Source organism: Peromyscus californicus, unplaced genomic scaffold (genome assembly GCF_007827085.1).
Source record: "Peromyscus californicus insignis strain IS unplaced genomic scaffold, ASM782708v3 Scaffold_4__1_contigs__length_199733344, whole genome shotgun sequence".
Classification (NCBI taxonomy): Eukaryota; Metazoa; Chordata; class Mammalia; order Rodentia; family Cricetidae; genus Peromyscus; species Peromyscus californicus.
In genome coordinates, this window is record NW_026294562.1 from 168,160,532 (window position 1) to 168,181,925 (window position 21,394).

General features: G+C 43.9%; 1 long non-coding RNA gene across 1 annotated transcript; it reads left to right on the forward strand.

The window, feature by feature from the left end:
• Positions 1-1,619: 1,619 nt before the first annotated feature.
• On the forward strand, positions 1,620-19,735 carry LOC128125618 (uncharacterized). Its single transcript, XR_008223204.1, has 3 exons — positions 1,620-2,227; positions 13,293-13,449; positions 15,991-19,735. It is a non-coding gene; the product is annotated as an uncharacterized LOC128125618 (long non-coding RNA).
• Positions 19,736-21,394: the final 1,659 nt, after the last annotated feature.

A 21,394-nucleotide genomic window follows, 5' to 3' on the forward strand; every position in this document is an offset into this window, starting at 1 on the left:
AGGGTGTGATGACGTGCCCACATTCCCTCTCCGTGCTGAGATTTTACCTGGCTTGAGCTTGTGTAGATCTTGTTTGCTTTTTTCCCTTCTGGTCAGAGAGATCCTGAGTCTCCTTAGGAAGGAAGTCACCAGGTACTTCTGCCTCCAGGACACCTCGCTGATCTCTAGCACCCTCCTTAACCTCACATTCAGTCTTACAAACTTCTGCGTGACATTTTGGAGAAAGATCCAAAGCCACATTTTATCTATCAGGCTCATTGGTGTAGCCACAGTGTAAGCTTGTTTTAAAAACAACTTAGGTCAACCATGGGTTCCGATGAAGGGACTTTTAAGGACTGAGACATCCCCTGGCCACCTCAGCATCTGGGGTCTTTGCAAACACTCTCTGAGCACTGGGGACCTGCATCTCTTTATCCAAGTGACTTACATTCCCACTCAAGGACCATGTTCTATTGAAATGCTATGTATCCAAGAACACAGGAGCAAGACAAAGTGGAATTAATTTGTTATAAAGAGGACGCAGGTTGGGTGGGTACAGATGGGGCTTGGACCTGGGAAGAATTGGAGGAGGGGGTGAATATGATCAAAATACATTGTATAGAATTCTCACAGAACTAAAAAAAATGGAAAATAAATGTGATTATAAACATGTCCAGCTTATTTTGTTTAGCATAGTATCTTCAACATTTACCATGTAAAAGCAAAACCAGAATGTCTTTCCTTCTTATGGCTAACATTCCACATACAGATTGACCACATTTCACTTTTCCATCCTTCTATTGATGGACACTGGGTTGCTTCCACTTGGGGCTGTTATATGCCATTATGGGCATGAATACCTGAGTATCTATTGAGTTGCCATTTTCAATTCTATTGGCCACATGTCCACAATTGCAATTGCTGAGTCACATGAGAATTCCACTTAACTTTTGTGAGGAATTGCCACATTGCCTTCAGCAGCAGCTGAGCATTGTTACATTCCCAGTAGCAATGCACACACCTTTCAATTTCAACAACACTTTTCAATTCATTTTCTTGTTGGTCATAACCATTCTAGTTGAGTGTGAAGTCCTTAGAGCTTTGCCTTCCTTGGGGTCAGTAGGTTGTGTGTGTTTTTTTCCTCAGGTTATTGATCACTCGTGTATATTCATTGTATAAATACCTATTTGAATCTTGGTCTAATTTTATATTAGGCAGCTTCTTTTGTTTATTTTGGGAGCTATTTTCTGGGTATGAATTTCTTATGTGAGTTTTATTTTTGAGATAGGGCCTCACTATGTAGGCCTGGCTGGACTGTTAACTGGGTATGTAGACGAGGCTGGCCTCCAACTTAAAGAAATTGGTCTACTGAGATTAAAAGGTGGCCACTGCGCCAGCTCTTATATGAACTTTAATTTGTAAGTGTCCTTTTTCCATTCCGTGGATTATCTTTCCAAACACATGTTTTATATCATTGATCTTGGGGTCCAAGGCACATTCCCATACACGTAACATATTATTATCACCTTTGCACTCCAAAGAGAACCAACCACTCTGCCCAAAGGGTTTTTTGCGCTGCATTCCAGAAACTTGTCACTAGATGGCAATAGAACGCCAGTCAGCGAATGGAGTGACATCACGCAGGCAACTACAGAAGCGTACTACCGCAACAGGGATCTGGCTAAGAAGTTTCTGATCTTTATTGCCCTCACTGTTCGGTTTTGAGGTGACTATTTAGGAGTTGTTGCTGCCGGGCAGCTGAACTGGAGGCCCCGCAGGGTCCTCCGCTGGTAGGGATCTTGCCTCTAAGGTTTGAGTTGTGGCTTCACTTCCGCCGGTATCCTTCCACCGCCGAGTCCTGAGACCTCAGCCAGCTCTCGCTGAGTCACATTCCTGTGGCTAAGCTAGGCTCTTCTTGTGGAACGAGAAGGCGGGGGCCACCGGGAACCCAGTCACGCAGAGATCTCGGGCTCCCTATTGCCTGGCCCTCGCTACCAAACCCTCCTCTGCTCCTCACCAGCCCGGTGCAGAGCTGTAGACCGAACTTTCCCGAGTGGACACGGGACTGAAATGTGAACGCGGACCTTGTGGCCACGACTCCACTTGGGAGGTTCAGCTTCCATGTCTGGGACGCTACAGGCGCCTGGGTGGTTCGTGTCACAGAGGAGGGTTCCATAGTGTCCTGCAGGATCTGTAACGCCAGCCATGAGGAAAGAGCCTAGCCGCTTCCTGTGTCCCAGCGCTAAAGGTATGGAAACTGCTCTTTTGAAGTCTAGGTGTGTTGTCCAAGTACAGATGAGAAACTGTGTGGCACTGGCGAAGCTCCTAGGAAAACTTACTCACGGCGCTCAGCTGCCAGGCCGTGGGAAAGCCCCGTGAAGGAGCCAGAACACCAGCAGGCTTGGATGGGGCTGACACATGACACCCAGAACTCATTTCCCAGAAAGGAAATTAGTTATTCTTTGGGCAAATGCTCCGGGTGGTTAACCCACCCATCACCATGTCTGTATAAAACTTGAGCCTTCTTACTTACCCTCTCTGGGTCTGTGGATTGTAGCATGATTTTCCTTTACTTAACAGCTAATGTCCACTCATGAATTATCACATATCATGTTTGTCTTTCTGGGTCTGGGTTACCTCACTCAGGATGATCTTTTCTAGTTCCATCCATTTGTTGTGATGTCATTGTTGTTAACAACTGAGTAATACTCCATTGCGTAAATGGAGTATTTATCCATTTTCTTTATCCATTCCTCGGTTGAGGGACATCTAGAATGTTCCCGGATTCTGTCTTACGAATAAAGCTGCTATGAATGCAGTTGAGCAAGTAAGGTGTCCTTATGGTAGGATAGAGCATCTTTAGTTATATGCACAAGAGCAGTATAGCTGGGTCTTGTGGTAGATCAGTTTCCAATTTTCTGAGGAACTTCCATATTGATTTTCACAGTGGCTGTACAAGTCTGCCCTCCCACCAGCAATGGAGGAGTGTTCGCCTTGCTCCACATCCTCTGCTGTCACTTCTTTATTTGATCTCAGCAACTCTGATAGGTGTCAAATGGAATCTCATAGTAGTTTTGATTTTCATTTCCCTAATGGCTAAGGGTGCTGAACATTTAAGTGTTTCTCAGAGCGCATGGATCCCTCTGGGAAGGGGAAATAGAATAGTTTTGGGGGTGAACTGGGGGTAAGTGGGGATGGCAAGAGGAGGGATGAGGTGGTGGGGGAGGGGAGGAAACAGAGGAAGAGAATACTGGGAGAGAGGACTGGAGCTGGGGAGGCATTTGGAGAGTGATATGGAAACCTAACGCAGTTAAAACTCCCTGGAAGCTATGAGAGTGACTCTTGTAAAGTCTCCTAGTTATGGGGAATATGGAACCCAAACTGGCCATCCTCTATAACCAGGCAAGGCTCCTAGCTGTGGGACTGGGACATCAATCCAGCCACAAAACCTTCCACCTACAATCTGTCTGCCTGCAAGACTTGCTGGGGCAATGGTGGCACAGAATTTGTGAGAGAGACTAGTCCAACTTAAGGCCCACATCACGAGAGGGAGCCCATGCCTGGCATTGCCTGGATGGCCAGGAATCAGAGGGAGGACAGCTCAGAGACTCAAGATAGACCAAAGCACCACTGGCAAAAAAAAAAAAAAAAAAGAAGTCAATGCAATGATTCCTAATGATATTCTGCCATACCCACAGATTGGTGCCTAGCCCAATTGTCATCAGAGGGGTGTCATCCAGCAACCGATGGGAGCAGATGCAGAGACCCACAGCCAAACACTAGGCAGAGCCAGAGCAACCCTACAGAAGAGGGGAAGGGAGGATTGTATGAGCCAGACAGGTCGAGGATATCAGGAGAACACAGCCCACAGAATCAACTAAGCGGGGCTTGTAGGGGCTCACAGAGACTGAATCGACAAACACAGATCCTGTGTGGGTCTGAGCTAGCTCCTCTGCATATATGTATGGTTGTGTAGCTTGGTGTTCTTGTGGGACTCCCAACAATGGGAATGGGGGGTGTCTCTGACTCTTTTGCCTGTGCTTGGGACCCTTTTCCTCTTACTGTGTTGCCACACCCAACCGTGATATGAGGGTTTGTGCCCAGTTTTATGGTATCTTGTTAGGCCTCATTCTGTAGATATCCCTGGGAGGTCAGCTCCTCTTTTTTTTTTTTTTTCTTTTCTTTTTTTTTTTTTTTTTTTTAAGAGAAACAGAGGAGCTGATGGGGGTGGCCTTCAACTTTTCCATGCAGACAATGGGGACATATCAGGGCATTCCCTTCATGTCTATGCTTCAAGTGCATCCACCTCTCATAGTTTGTGCAATTCTTTCCACAAGAATACCTCGTGGGAAGAACATTCTGTATTCTGCCCCATCGGTATGTCACAGTAAGTTTACGGCATTCTCACACATGCTTCCACAATCATTCTTTATCTTCTATTTCTCCATATTAGTTCAATGAACTTTGAAATTTTATTTATTCATGTACTTATTTATTTTGTGTGAACATTGACAGGTTCTTTCTTGGAAAGGATATGCCCATAGAGTAGTATCTGAGAGAACTAAGCCAAGTGATACTAACATGGTGGTTTGAATAAGAATGTCTCTCATAGGCTCATATATTTGAATGCTTAGACATCAGGGAGTGGCTCTGTCCTAATTAGGGTCTCTATTGCCCTGAAGAGACACCATTACCATGGAAACTCTTATAAAAAAAAAAAGACATCTAATTGGGAAGGCTTACAGTTTAGAGGTTTAGTTCATTATTGTCATGGTGGGTGGCATGGCAGCATGCAAGCAGACATGGTGCTGGAGAAGGAGCTGAGAGTGCTACATCTTGATCTGCAGGCAGCAGAAACAACTTGTACCACACTGAGCATAGCTTGAGCAAAGGAGACTTCAAAGCCCACCCCCACAGTGACAACCTTCTTCCAACAAGGCCATAGCTACTCCAACATGACCACACCTCCTAATAGTGCCGCTCCTTTTGGGGGCCATTTTCTTCCAAACCACCACAGACACTATTTGAGAAGGATTAGAATGGTTAGGAGGTGTGGCCTTGGTGGAGGAAGTGTGCGACTGGGGTGGGATTTGAGGTTTCAAAGGCCCATGACAGTCTTCACTGGGAACTCAAACACCCAGTGTAATCTCTGGCCAGCTAATAAAAACATTGTACTAGCTTAAACACGTGTCTGAGCAGTCTTCTCTGATGGATACTCCACAACATTTCAGGGTCCCAATGAGATCACCAGGAACCAGATCTCGAGACACCAAAAGTCTCAGAGATTCTCAGAATGTGGAAGAGTGCCAATGTCAAGCTGCTCCTAGGTAGTGAACAACCTGAGATGTTCTAGGTCCCAGGATGTAGAGAGCTGTATGAAACTGCATTCTTGAGATGGCTCTGGCTTCCGCCCCCCACCCTCCCGATGGCGAGTGCTCTCTATGTTAAACAACTCCTTATTTGGCTTGGCTTTAGATTTCGGCTTGCTAAGGCATACTGTGCACCTATCCAGGAATCCCATGTGGCGCATGATGGCTGGTGGTCTGAGACCTATATAAGGCTGGGGCGGGCTCTCCCTAGGGAGAAGAACAAAGGAGACAGATTTTAAAAGGACCTGAAATAAAACAGTTTAGAAGAAGAGCTCGGTGTTGTGTCTTCCTTGCTGGTCGAGGCGGACACGACACCAGGACTCCCTTTGATCAATCAATGCCTAACACTTCAGAGAAGTCTGATAAATCCACCCCAAAGTGAAACAAATTAGAAATTTGCCTAGTCTGTCACTTTCAGAGGTAAGTCTAGTTAAGGTACATTCTGTTTGGACACATAGGAAAGGTTGAATGTGGTTGCTGATCCGGTGTCTGGGATCTGTGTAAGATATCACCTGAGTCACCCTGTTTGTTCAGGTGTATGAATGTGTGGTAGCCAACCCTGTGTGTCTGTGTGTGTGTGTGTGTGTGTGTGTGTGTGTGTGTGTGTGTGTGTGTGTGTGTTTCTGTAAGTTCTGTTTCCCTATATTGACCGGTGGCTTTCTCTGGTATGAGACACCCATCTCCTGTGCCTCTTGTTGGGGATCTGGATCCTTTTAGCTCTACCAGGTCACCAAAAGAATCCAAAAAACCTCCTTCTGCCCTACAACAGAGCATTTGCTTGTTTCATCCCTTGACTCACACTCACACTCTGGGTCAGTCCAGTACCTGAGTGAAGGCAGGGAAGAGCCAGGCCTCCAATGCAGGGCCCCCTGCCATCTAAGTGGAAATCCCACAGGGAGGGGGAAATATTTCCCCAAGGTGCAAATTCCCTCAGCTCCCCTGCCAGATCTAAGTAGCTCTGGGGAAGGGTAAAAGAGGGAGCTCTTTTTCATGATTTATATCATCTTTTCAACCAATGATCCATATAATTAAAATACTCAAAACCCATCATTCTCTGGGGGGAAAAATGTAGAAAAACCACCTAGGGCCCAGACAAGGGAATAGCTGCCAGACAATGCAGCCTAGATAGAACATATTTTCTCTTCTGTCCAATACTGACAAAGGAGATTTTAAAATTTTTTTCATTAGATCCTTTTTTAGAAGTATTAAAGACAGCTGCTAAAAAGATATCCTTTGTTCCCAAATCTCTTCTAGGGGAAAAGTTATATAAGTTTTTTAAAAAAGAATAAAATAAAGTTATAAGTAGGTCCCAGTTACTGGGGGTAGCTCAAAAGGTCTTTTAACGACCGAGAACCAATTGAGAGACAAGACCTTTTGATAATCTGAAAGGCACCATCACCTTCCTCAATGATGACACTTACAGACACACAGCAAAATTTTTGTGTCTTGCTCTCTTCTAGGAGATGGAATACCTCCTAGCTGAAAGTCCTGCCCCCAGTCAAAAGATACACAAAGACTGACAACAAAGATTCCCAGGGTTTGAGTAGATACCAACCACCAAGACTGGCCCAACACTAAGTTCCTATAATTGCTCAACTAACCAGCTAAGCAACCCCACACCATCTAGAATAAACAATACCCAATGACCCTGAAACAAAAGAAGAAATCGCAGTCCATATTGCCTGGCTTAGAGAAACAGGTACCCACGGGCCCTGCCAGCCACTTGGAATACACCTCTCTTACTTGTAAAGAAACCTGGGACATCTGATTCTCATGAGTCTGATTCCTCCAAAGAATCAAGTATACACTATCTTGGACCTGAAGAATGCATTTTTCAGTCTCCCATTGGCAGAGGTGAGTCAACCTGAGAAAGGCTTGGGTTACACTGGGATCCTGGACATCCAGTATAGTTGCCAGGTTGCTAATAAAGACTAATAAAGGCTTCAACTCATATCTGAAAAGAAAGTCTCGTCTGGTAAAAAACCCACATACTGAATCTGATTAAATTACCATCCTAGTCTCAAAGCTGTCTTGGTAACCTGGAAAATTTTCATTCTACCAGATGGTCACATGATCATTCTGGTTGGTCCTCAAGTGCTCATGGCAAAAATCCCAGAGTAGGCATCATCTCAGACTCAGTGATGGCCTTATTGTTAAAACTGTGGTCAGATGAAAGTTTCTGCCCCATGTGTTGATCACCAGTCTCGGGCCATAACCCAGAAAATTGCTTAAATGCTTAAATATGATATGCAAATTCTCCCTCTTGTACATGTTGAAGTACACACGAGACTAGAGGCAGAATATTTCAAAGGCAAACAGAGTGACTGTTTTAACAATCAACCTGAAAGTGTCAGCCAGAATGTAAAGAATGAGGGACAGCCACTGGATACTTGAGTCTCTCTGGTCATTTCTGGAGTTTGGTAGAAGGATGTCCCATTGAAAGAGGCCTGAGTGATTGGTGACTATCCTTATCGTCATCATAGAACCTTCATCCAGTAACTGATGGAAGCAGATGCAGAGATTCATAGCTAAGCACTAGGCCAAGCTCCTGGAGTTCAATTGAAGAGAGAGAGGAGGGATCATATGAGCAAGGGGGGGGGGGGGTGTCAAGATCATGATGGGGAAACCCACAGAGACAGCTGACCCGAGCTAGTGGGAGATTACAGACTCTGGACTGACAGCATGGGACCAAACTAAGCCCTCTGAACGTGGATGTCAACCATGTGGCCTGGGAAGTTTGTAGGGCCCCTGGTAGTGGGACCAGGATTTATCCCTAGAGCATGAACTGGCTTTTTGGAGCCCATTCCCTATGGAGGAATACCTTGCTTAACCTTGCTGGGGGGGAGGGGCGTTGTTCCTACATCAACTTGATATGCCAGACTTTGTTGACTCCCCATAGGATGCCTTACCATCACTGAGTAGTGGGTGGGGGCGGGGCCAGGGGAGATGGGGTAACAGAAGGAGGGGAGGGAGGGGCAACTGTGGTTGGTAAGTAAAATGAAAAAAAACCTTTTAAATAAAAATAAAAAAGAGGCCTGAACCTGAAGCCAAATGATTTCTGAAATATCATTCATTTCTCCAAAATCTGCATCCTGTGGATTTCCTTTAGGAAGATGTTTGATCCCTGTGCAGGGCCACATCTGAGATACTGCCTGTTCGTAGCTTCAGACCTTACAAGGAGTGAAAATTAGTGATTCAAGACACTCGATTGTATCATCAAGGTCTCAAGGGATGTCCTTTATACACCATGAAAGAATTTTTACCCAATGTTCCAATATCTCTCTTTGGTTGTGACCCTCCTACATAATTGTGGGAACCAGTTTGATATACTATAGTCCATCATGGAGGGTAGGGCATGGTGGTAGATATCTTCAAGGTGGCGGAAGTATGCACTTTCCCTTCCTCAAGTTCCTCTTAGAACAGGCAGCAAAGATCAACTATTCACTTCCCTTTTGAAGGCTGAGAAAAATTGAAAAACAAAGTGATGAAAGTGGAGATCCATTCACAAAGGATGGAAAGAGACAGAGGAAATGACCTGGGCAGCAGACAGACAGATGGAACACAGTGGAGGACGGACAAAAGATTCCATTCCTGAAACTGGCAGGTCACGATCTCTGGGTAGATACTAGAACAATTCTTCATGACCTCCCTTGTCTGGGGCCAGTCAACAAGGTGACCAGGACAAGTAACCAATGCACACAATCCCATGAATGTCTGCCTGCTTCCTCCGATTCGTATTCCCACCATCAAATGAAACTCCCTCTGTGTCAGCTTGCAGATGGGTGAGGATGGAAACCAACATGTGGGAAATGAAAGTGTTTGACAATTAATCTCGTTCACAGAGACCAATTTATTACCAGGGAGATGCCTTAGACTTCTTTTCAATGTGCCACCTACAGCATGTTGTTTTTCCATGAGGTAAATTCTTTTGAAGTCTAGCTCAGTAGGAGGGAACAGAATCCCTGGCAGCTTGTCTGTGGCTATCATCAATGCGGAAAGGAGAAGTATGAACAGAGTTCATTAAAGATGAGATGAGGATTCAGGGAAGGGTGTGTTTCATAGGTGGGTAGAGGGCGGTCCTCAGGTAGAAGCATCACTAATAATGAAGACAGGAGGGGCCAGGACTGAAACTGAAAAGTAGGACAGAGAGTGATGTGGGTTGAGTGGAGACATGTCAGGATGGAGTTTGGGTTCTGTTCTCCTGACTTGAACCCCAACTTCCTCCTGTTGGCCTTAGTTCTAAAGCCATAAGAGGATGTGGAAAGCAGGAATTGTTAAAGCAGCCTGAAGCTCATGTGTGCTTCTGGCAGGGTCTTTGACTAAACATAGACCATAAGAAGATGTGACAATCTGTGTCGTTCTGATGATGACATTACTCACTTGGAGGAATCGTGTTAACCTGATCTGGAATTTAGTAGGGTTTATTTAAGTGAGATTCAATGAAAATATTCAAATGGCTTAGATGTTCCTCACTAACATGTTCCAACTGGGTGCTCAGGAAGTATTAGGGCCTCCTTTGCCTTAAATCTAGAGGGACAGTTCATAGATGCACAAGTTGGTGCTACTGTCCAAAGTTGCCAGATTTAGGACATAAAGGAAAATATAAAAGTCGCAAAGTCAATTTTATTAGTCAGCTTTTGTGACCATAATGAAACAATTGAGGCAGTCTATCTATGAGGAAGTCTGAGGGACAGGATTCAGCCACTCCAGTTCAATACTGAGTGACATGTTTCAACTCCACTGAGATTCCTGATGTCAGATTCTCCCAGACAAAGAGTGTAGGCAGTATTTTCTGTCTCACCAGCCAGTTCCCAAATAACCACAGAGAGATTTATTATTAATTATAAATGCTCAACTGATAGTTAAGGCTTGTTACTAGCAAGCTCTTACAACTTAAATTTGCCAGTATTTCTTATATACCATGTGGTTCAGTATCTTTCCTCATCACAGCGTGACCATCTTGCTTCTTGCCATGTCTCCTGTCTCCTGGTGACTCTGCCCTTCTTCATCCCAGAGCTCTCTTCTTGTCCACAAGTCCTGCCTAACCTCTACTTGCCTAGCCATTGGACATTTAGCTTTTTATTAAACCAATGAGAGCAACACATCTTCACAGTGTACAAAAATATTTTTCCACAACAGCAAGGGGTGTTTACATCAGTGTGTTTCAGGGTACAGAAAAATAAAGAGAAGGATGCTCAAGACAGACAAGAACCAGAGCCTTCATTATTTTTCAAGAAAATTACCCCCTTCCTGCAGCACATAGGCAAGCTTCTATTTAGTATTTTGAATCTTCAACATCATTGTTTTCCTTAAAGTTTTTTAGATTTATGTATTTTATATGTACGTCTTAAGCATACATATGTCTGCAATCACATGCATCCTGAAACTGGAGTTACTAATGCCTATGAGTTACCATGTAAGTGGTGGGAATTGAACCCAGGTCCTTCTACATGAACAACAAGTGCTCATAACAACCTAGCCATCTCTCCAGTCCTGAATCTCCAACACCTCCAATGAATATTTCTTACTGCACAAATTGAAACAGAAGCTGAAGGTTCTCACTACCCTATATAATTTTGGTCATTGGGGTCAAATCATTTTAAGATTTTCATTTAAATACACTTAACTGTCCAGAAAGAAAAATAGTAATCAGCTTTTGGAACTCTGAACCTAAAAGAAAGAACAAGAATGTGGGTGAATGTGGATGATTGGCAGCAATGGAGAGAGAAGAGGGTGAAGGGTAAAGATTCAGAAACAGGGCCTTTGTGGTATAACTGGGAGTCTAGTGCCAAGAGAAAGATGGGGAAATGAGTTGAATGATTTTTAAGTATCTTTTGAAATTATAACACAACTGTGTCATTTCCTCCTCATTTTTCCACCCTCCATACACTCCCATATGCCCTCCATTTGTCTACTTCAACTTCATTGCCTCTTTTTCTTTAATTATTGTCACATATTCACACATACACACACACACACACACACACACACACAATATGTATTGCTAAAGAAAGATTAGTTGGGGTTTGGAAGAATGGGCTTTGATATAGAGTTCCTATATTTATTGTAAGACAATCATAGCCTCAAAAAGAAGTCATGTTTGGACAGGCTTTAAATCTTCAGTGGAAGCATTCTACTGCCAGGTATCATTGCACAGTGATGTGGTATCAGTTACTTGTCTAGGACCACATCCAGGAAAACATATTTTGGTTCCATTTTGATTTATCTTAAAAATTAATTAAAAGATACCAGCAGTGGTGCATAACATGTAAGCATCCACAGTGAGTGACAGGGACAACTGACTCGGCCACATCCATATACTACAAAAGAGACTAGAGATACTGAATGACTTTCAGTTCCAACATGAGCCTTGAGTGGTGACCTTCTCAAGAGCAAGCCCAAGTAAGTGCTGACTGACAAACAGTCACCATGAACAAAGTCTTCGCTGTTTCAGACATTCAGTGTGGTGACAGGTGGTGAGTGAGCCCAAGAAATGGAAAGACACAGCTGAGAGGTAGACTGTTTTCATTTAACTGTTTGTCATTGCTTTAGAATTTCATACATGAATATTTTTGTAATTGGTACCCTTTCCTCTCCCAGCTCCTCCTATGCTCCCACTACCACTCAAACCAAACACCCCATCTCCTATCTACATATCTGCTTCCAGTGTGGCCTTGAACTCACAGAGATCCAGGCGGATCTCTACCTCTGGAATGCCAAGATTAAAGGCCTGTGTGCCACTATTTTCTGGCCTCTATATCTAGTGGCTGTTCCGTTCTCTGACCCCAGATAAGTTTATTAGGGTGCACAATATTTTGGGGAACACAATACCACCACAGGGTTGCACTGTGGTTGTATCAATTAGGGCTGGGTGGTCCATAGTCACTTATTCTGCACTCTGACCAGCTGTGAATCTCTGTGTATTCCCCATCTGTTTAAAAAAAGAAGCTGCTTTGGTGAGGCATGAGAGCAGTATCTGTGGGTATATGGATAAGAATTCAGACTTTAGTGAGGAATTTCATTGATTTAGGAGAATGGCAGCAGTGAGTCCTCCTCTGAGGTCTATGACTTTCAGCGATAATATACAGCTCAACCCCAGATTATTTAACATCCCCCATTGCTCTGCAGACCCTGCAGGCTGCCTCAAGAAATGTCAAGTATGCTGGGCTAAGTGACAGTTTATGCCATTGTTACTAGGACAACAAAATCGAGTACTTTGAAATGCCTCAAGCTATTTTATCTAATTTGTTGCCTCTCAGACAGCTCTAGCATATTGAAAACAACTGGAAAAATATTCATTATGCTGTTGGTATCCCTTTTTAAATATCTCTATGTCTTTTTTTTTTTTTTTTTTTTTTTTTTACTCACATGGGCCAGAACTGAGTTATCCATCATGGCATCTCTATACCTATGTGTGTCATTTTGTTTTCTTTTGTTCCTCTCCCTGATTGCTTCTCCCATGATCACATTCACCACTTCCAACTGGTTCCTATTTATCCTCAAGTGAGTCCCAAGTTAGCCCTTCAATCTGCTGACATTTCATGTGGGTTACATTGTCCTGTGTGTTCCTCACTGCCTTAAAAATGTTCTACTCTGTTCTTATAATCCCCTTTCCAGTCTCATGGCCTATACATGTCTATAAATTTAAACACACACACACACACACACTTTTAAATTTAAACCCCACACATAATAGAAAGCATATAAGATTTGTCTTTCTGAGTCTGGCTTATTTCACTTAAAATAGTTTTTATTCATTTTCCTGAAAATGTCATGATTTCATTTTTCTTCATGGCTGCATAGTTTTATTGTGTCTAGGCACCATATTCGTCTTGCCCATGAGCCTGTTCATTAACATCAAGGCTACTTCCTTTTCGTGGTTGTTGTGAATAGTGCAACAATACACCTGAATATATAATCATATTGGCTACTTTTCTGTTGCAGAGACAAAATACCATGACCAAAAGCAACTTAAGAAAGTTTCTTTCAGCTTATAGTTGCAGAGGGATAAAGTCCATCATAGTGAGGAAGGCATGAAATGGCAGCAGGAACTGAAAACAGAGATCATATTTCATCTGCACACAGAAAATAGAGGATAAAGGTAAGTGGGGCAAGGCTAGAAAGTCTCAAAGCCCATCCCCAGTGACCTACTTCCTTCAGCAAGGCTCCACTTTCTAAAGGTTCCATGATAGTCCCTAAAAACAGCTCCTCCAATAGAGGATCAAGTGTCCAAATACATGAGCCTCTGGGTACATTTCTCATTTAAACTGGCATAATAAGCATCTTTATAGCAAGTTTACTTAGAATTTTTGGGTTTATACTTAAGAGTTTTAGAGATGGGTCACATGCTAATTCTAATTTCAGTGTTTGTAGGAACTTCCATACTGATTTCCTCAGCACTTGGACAAATTTACAATCCCACAGGAATGAACAGGGTTCCCCTTCCCCCACATCCTTGCTAGCGTGTTGTCAATGTCCCCTTACTGACAAGCTGTTCTGAGTAAGGTGAAATGGAGTCCAAAGTAGTTCTAATTTGCATCTCCCTGGTGGCTAAGGATGTTAAACACTTTTTCAAGAACTCTCTATCCAGCTCAGCAGTCCACTTACTGAGTCGATGATATACTGGGGTGTTTAATTTCTACAGTTCTTTATATATCCTATGTGTAAAATCTCTTGTCTGGTGTGTAGTTGGCAAAGACTTTTTCTCACTCTGTGGTCTCCCTTCACACTCCTGATTGTACTCTTTGCTTTGCAGAATTCTTTTATTTAAAAAAAAAATGAGGTATATTTAGTCTTAGTTTTATGTATATGGGTGTTTTGTCTGTGTATGTGTCCGTGTACCAGGTGCATGCAGTTCCTACAGAAGTCAGAGAAAACATTAGATTTCCTGGTACCAGAGGAGCCACCATGTCTGGGTTGGGAATCAAACATTGGAACTCTGAAGAAGTAGTCTTTGTGCTTAACTGTTAGGTTGGGATTGGTGGAAAAGAGTGAAATTAAAGGCAGAGGAGACCAACCTCTGCAGAAGTGAACTGTGCTGTAATCAGAACAGTGAAGGTCAGCAGTCTCTCTGAGGTAGTGGAGACTGTGTCCCGGTGCGGTGGGGTTGGGCTTTATAGGATAAAGGGGAATTTTGGGGAGGGAAGTTTTATCAATAGATGTGTGTCATACAGTTACAAAGCCAAATGAGTTGGTGTATGTTCTCGTATGACGTTGACTTTCTTGTCAAGGAAGTGTTCTTATCACTAGGTGGAATTGGGAGTTTCCAACTCATCTGAGTTTCCTTGTTTTAGGTCGTTATCCTCTGAGACATCTCTCCAATCTCAAGATCATTGATTTTATGCAATCCCTTTGTCAATAATTGGGATTATATCTGTTCTTTGGATTCCCGTTCTGAACAGCTTTGCCTATCTACTTATCTTCAAGTGTTTTCCCCACATTTTTCTCTGGTACTTTTAACCTGTCAAGACTTATGTGTAGGCTTTGGATACATTTTGAATTGAGGTTTTTTTTATAATTTGATACAGATGAAATCTAGTTTCATTCTTTTACATGTGGAAATCTGGCTTTCCCAAGACCAGTTGATAAAGAGGCTGCTTTTTCCTCCAATGCATGTTTGTGGCTGTAATCCTAGTGCTGAAGGGAGAGATTAGAGAGTTGCTGGGGCTGGCTGACCAGCCAGCTAGCCACATGGAGCATGAAGGATGCAGAGCAAGTGACTGAGAGCCTGAGTTTGGTTCCCAGCACCTATTGTAGGCACATCACACTGATCTATAAATCATGCTCCAGAGGATCTGACCCCTCTGCCTCCATGAGCACCTGCACTCACATATACAGACTCACAAATAGAGATGCAAGTATGTACATATAAATAAAAAATTAGGTAAATTTTTTGGGGAAGCAAAGATGCCAACCAAACATGGTGATGGACAGTCACATAGGCAACCAAGATAGTGATCACGTAGGATATCAAGGTGGCATTTCCCATATCAGGGAGCCCAGGGTGGTGCTACTCTGGCTAATGATGCCTACATGGCTGCTCAGGCTCCATAGCACTGAGTCCCCTAAGCACCACCATACACTAAGACATCATGCAGACAACATCCCCTGGCCATCCCATTTGTGTAGCAATGTCCTCTGAATCAAAACACGCCATCCTGGAAGAGAGCTTGATAAGACTCAGTTCTAAAGAGGAGCTCTGCAAGACTCAGAAAGAAAGTAATTCACAAGTCTCAGGAACTCCCTGTAACTTACTGGATTAACAAGGTCCCTTACCCCACAAGGCTGTATAAGCAGCAAGGATTACTAAGGAGGAGAATTCCAACTGCTGAACTTCCTCGAAGTCCTGAAGTGAGCTCCAGGGTTCTAGATTTTGAGTCATCACCCATGGTAGGGTGGGTTTTGGGTATGGAGTTGTCTTTGAGTCATCCGTGCTCCTGTAAGTGATCCCTTTATTCATACTCCTGTCAGTGAATCCAATAAATTCATTGGTTTGTAAAGTTAGATTCAGTGGTACCATTGCTTTGGCCTGCCATTGTTACCCTGTATTAAGTGAGTAATGGGTTCATGCCTCCCAGGAATAATGTCACACAACAGTCTCCACTGTCTTCCTTCCTCTTATTTCTTCTTTTCTTCTTTTCAGCTTCCCAGAAGCATATCAGGATGGTGAGTGTGACAGACTCAGATCTGATGCAAGCAGAAAAATCTCTTCTACCTGTTCTCTTCATACCCATGGTGCTTTCCCCAGAGACCCCCCTCTCTCCTGGTAGGAGGTCAGAGCCGATTCAATCAATGCAAAAATTGATTTTATCACACACACACACACACACACACACACACACACACACACACACACACACACACGGGGGTTCCCATGCCCTCTACTTTTACCAGTAACGAATGGATCCCATCCATCCTATAGTAACGACTGTTGGTTGGACAGGGATTTAACATCTGGGAACCTGTCTGAGTCAACTTGAGTAAAACGCACACACACACACAAAAAAATTTGCACAGACTTCTGAGACAGAAAACTAAACAAATGCTGTCTGGGAACTAAGTGTCCACATCCATCACTGAGAAACCAGAGATGCGGGTCAGTCTAGGGCCTGTTCTCTCCCCCTCGGCACTCCTAGTTCACATTGTTCCATGCTGTCCTGTCACCATGTTTTGTTTATTTCTGCTTCTTCTGACCATAACTGTTGTCAAAGCCTCACTGTTGGCTGCTGCAGGCATTTCCCAAGGGAAAGGGTTTAGTCCCCAGTAAGAAGACATTTCCATAGGCATGAAGTTTGAGTGGGAAGAAGAATCAGGCATGTACACTTTCAGGAATCTAAAATAAGTCAGATTTTTTTTTTAAGTAAGGCTGTTCCACCTTGCCATCTGTCCCTCTCACATGTCTCCCATATTGTGATGTGACCAGAGAATCCCAGCAGAGCCAAAAAAAAAAAAAAAAATGGTGACACTCATCTTGCAGGTTCAGCCGTCAGAGTGGATCTCAACAAACTCCTGTTTTTTCTAAAGTGTCCAGCCTCTGGTGATTTGTGTGCCGCAGGAAAACAGACTAAGACCTCAAAAGGGTTCATCTCACAACCCAGACCCAGGACAAGGCAGATATCTTTGTCAGGGGCAGTTTGTCTCCACCACAGAACAATGTCTGTTCTGGCGAGAAAATGTTCATGGCGAGAATGTTGTTTCCTTAGTAACAACCACAGACATAGTGTCATAAAATGGCCATGTTATCATTTTTATAGGCTCTTTGTACTAGAGGACATAATAAGACCTGTCTCAAACAAACATACAACTACCAAATTAAACAAGGCTTGACACCCATGTTGCATCTCTGCCACATTATTACTGGCAGCTCCCTGGGAGATACTTGAGGTCTAGAGATGGCTCTACAGCTAAAGCACTTGCTGTATAAGCAATAGTACCAGAGTCAGATCCCCAGACCCCAAGTAAATGCCAGGTAGGCATGGTACCCCACCTGTAATTCCAGTCTTGAAAATCAGAGATGGGGACCCCATAATCAAGCTGGCTAACAAGACCTGCCTCAGTGAATGAGGTAGAAAGCAAAGGAAGGTAATTCCTAACATCAAACTCAGCCTCCTCATATGCACATGCACACCCACCTGCATCCAGGTGCTCGCACAAACAAGCAGACATGCATACGCAGACAGCAGACATCTGCATCACTTACATGTAAAAAAGGTGGGGGCAGCGAGAAAAGAATGCCTAAAGGCTGGAATGACTCAATGGCAAAGAGCCAAAACCACCTGAAACTTCCATGGCACAAAAATATGGCCCCCCAGGGCAGAGTGAAGCAATGCTCAGTGCAGCTGCAGATAGATAAGAACAGATATTTGCCGGGCGGTGGTGGCTCACGCCTTTAATCCCAGCACTCGGGAGGCAGAGGCAGGCGGATCTCTGTGAGTTCGAGGCCAGCCTGGTCTACAAAGCGAGTTCTAGGAAAGGCGCAAAGCTCCACAGAGAAACCCTGTCTCAAACAAACAAAACAAAACAAAAAAGGACAGATACTCTTGGTCCCTCCCTGTAACTACTGCAAATGACTAAATAGGGTCTGAGTGGGGGAATTTTAGAAGGGGCCATCCAGGGGACACAGTCAAAGACACAAAGACAGGAGTGGCAAGATCACAGTCTAGAGGAAATGGGAGATCTTAACATTATTGTAATCTTTGTAAGCTATAGTGGGCACACTGAGATGTCAGGGATCCGCTTTCCTGGGCTTATAAGCCATGGGCTTGCTCATGATGGCTCTGAATCTTTAACACACATTTCCATCAGATTGTGCTTCCCACGCAAGGTTCTGTTCACAGCTGTGGGAAATCGCTTCTCACTGACTCTGAGGCTACATCTATCATTTCCATAACAAGAGGAGAAACAAACCTTTTTTTATCATCCTCTGAGAATGCCACACCCTCAGAGCCTATGTGAGAAAGAAGGACCTTCGTCTGTGTACTTATTACAGTGGACACCTTACATGTATCACTGTGACCTATATTGCCAGAACTACTGACATTCTATCACCAACACAAACCTTTGACTGTGTTTGACTCACTTTGTCCAAGGCTCAATCCAATTTGCAAGGCTCTGCATTGATCTTCACACCAAAGCTGAGACTGATTAGTCACAGCAAAAATGATGTATTAAAGAAAATAAGTCAGCTGTGTGAAGAAAAGAGTCACCGTGTGTCCTGTACAAAAGGTACCCAGGTACAAAGGCACAATGTAGTTTGTTCGACTTGTGAAAAAACACAAAGTGGGAGCTCTGGTCTATTCACCTGGAGACCTGCAACCATGGGGTCTTCTCCATATCCTGAGGTTCCCATGTATAAAAAATGAAGAGACAACACAGTACTATAAAGCAATGATTTGTTTGAATTGTCACTTTATAATAAATTGGAATGATATTTTGCTCCTGTTTAAGGATTTAAGTTATGTGCTGAAAGCCAGGTGGTGGTGGTGCACACCTTTAATCCTGGCATTTGGGAGGCAGAGACAGGTGAATCTCTGAGTTCAAGGCCAATCTGGTCTACAGCATGAGTTCCAGGACAGCCAGGGCTACATAGATAAATGCTGCCTTGAAAAACCACACACACACATAAAAATGTAAGTTATGAATTATGTATTAGAGAACAATTAGATAGAAACAGGAAACTATCAAGCAGGATGGCCTGTGTCTCACCTGTTGGACTCTCTCTTGAATGGAGATCATGGCCTCATTTGAGGAAACTTCTAAGGTTGTGGGTCTGAGCCAATGACACTCCATCAGCTATGACAGGTCACTCTGATGTTTGGAAACATCATCTGGGGAAATTATCAAACCCAGGACCACCTTCAAGGACCACCTGGCTTCAAATCACATCTCAGAACTGTCCTTGTGAAAAGGAGTGTGGGAGGGACCCTGAAGAAAGGTTAGGCATCCTGAAAATCTCCCCTAAATGCACCCCACTGTCACATCCCAACCTGTGCTATCTACTTGAAGCCACCAGGCACATCTGACCATTTGTACTGGCTGATTTTGTTTGTCAACTTGACACAAGCTAGAGTCATCAGAGAGGAAGGAGCCTCAGTTGATGAGAAATGCCTCAATGACATCCAGCTATAAAGTATTTTCTCATTTAGTGATAACTGAGTGAGGGTCAAGCCCATGGTAGGTGGTGTCATCCCTGGGCAGGTGGTGCTGGGTTCTATAAGAAGGTGGCTGATTGGGCCAGAGGACGCAAGCCAGTAAGCAGTTCCTCTCCATGGCCTCTGCATCAGCTCCTGCTTCTGGGATCCTGCCCTTTTTGGAGTTCTTGTCCTGACTTCCTTCAGTGACCAACAACAATGCTGAAGTATAAGCCTAATAAACCCTTTCCTCCCCAACATGCTCTGTGGTCATGGTGTTTTGTCACAGCAATAGAAACCTTGACTTAGACAAATTGATACCAGTGTAGTGGGGTGTTGCTGTGACAGACCTGACCATGTTTGGGGGAGGATTGTGGAAGGTCTTTGGAACTTTGAGCTAGAAGAGCCGTTGAGTGTTGAGAGACCTCAGTAGATGTTCTGTGGGAACTTGGAAGATAAGAATAATGAGAGAAGTGCAGAAGATGGAGGCCCAGCATGCAAAGTTTCAGAGGGAATTTTAAAGACTCTATCAGGCCATTTGTTATTTTGAATTAAGATCCTGTGGTTCTAGTTAGCTGGGGCTGAAGAATTAGCTGTGACTAACAAGATACCAGAACCACTGAAGTGAAAACTTTATATTACTGGGACAATTGATGCTGGTCAGCTGGAGCTAAGAAATTAGTGGTGATTAAGAAGAGACCAGCATCCCTGGTGAAATCTTCTGGGAAATGTTTCCTGAGAGCACAAAATGTTTTGTTCAAGAGGTGGCCAAGGTTGCACCTCATGCTGGCAGCCAGACATGGTAATGTGTAAGAGTCACCCAGGTGGTACTGGTTTTGAAGGCCTGAAGGGGTCATGGAGAGCAACTGAGGCTTGTCACTGTGGGAGGCCAGGAGAGGCCATTGGTGAAGGTGCAGCTTCAGCAGCAGTTGAATAAGTTGGGGCCTGACACCATGAGGAAAGCCTACTAGAGGCTATTGATGAAAGTGGAGTCCAGTTGCAACAAGGGACCCCAGTGTTTTGGAGATGCCAGTATCATAGGAAGACTGCCAAAAACAGCAGCAGCAGTGGAGAGGAGCCAGTCACAGCCTAGAAGACAAGCTGTGTGTCTTGCAGAGGGCAGAGCCAGAGACGTGACCTAAGCCCTTTGGAGGAGTCCAGGGTAGATCCCAGACATTGCAGTTGGAATTTTGTTTTCATTTGATTTGATTGTGACTGTGCCCTGATGTTTCCCTCTTGAAGGAAGAACATATTTTACTGGAGCCCACAGCTGAGAGACTTTGAATATTGAAAGACCTTGAATTTTAAAAAATTGGTTACTAAAATTTTAATGTGACTGAATTTGTAAAGACTGTGGGATTTTTAAGTTATTTGTGTTCTTAATGTGAGATCTTGGGGATGGTTAAGAGAGGAAGGATTGAGGCTTAATAGTGATGTGTTTCTGTATCAAGTTGACAAGGGGTCAGTTGTACTGGCTGGTTTCATGTCAACTTCACACAAGCTAGAGTCATCAGAGAGGAAGGAGCCTCAGTTGAGGAAATGCCTCAATAAGATCCAGCTGTAAGGTATTTTCTTATTTAGTAATCATTGAGGAACAGCCCAGGCCATAGTGGGGGATGCCATCCCTGGGCAGGTGGACCTGGGTTCTGTAAGATGGGCTGAGTGGGCCAGGGGAAGCAAGCCAGTAAGTGGCTTCTCTCCAGGGCCTCTACATCAGCTCCTGCTTCTGGGATCCTGCCCTGTTTGAAGTTCCTGTCCTGACTTCCTTCAGTGATAAACAGCAATGCTGAAGTATAACCCAAATAAACCCTTTCCTCCCCAAGTTGCTCTGTGGTCATAGTTTTCATTACAGCAATAGAAACCCTTAGACACAATTTAAATCAATTAACACTGAAGGCAATAGAATCCATGGCCTCA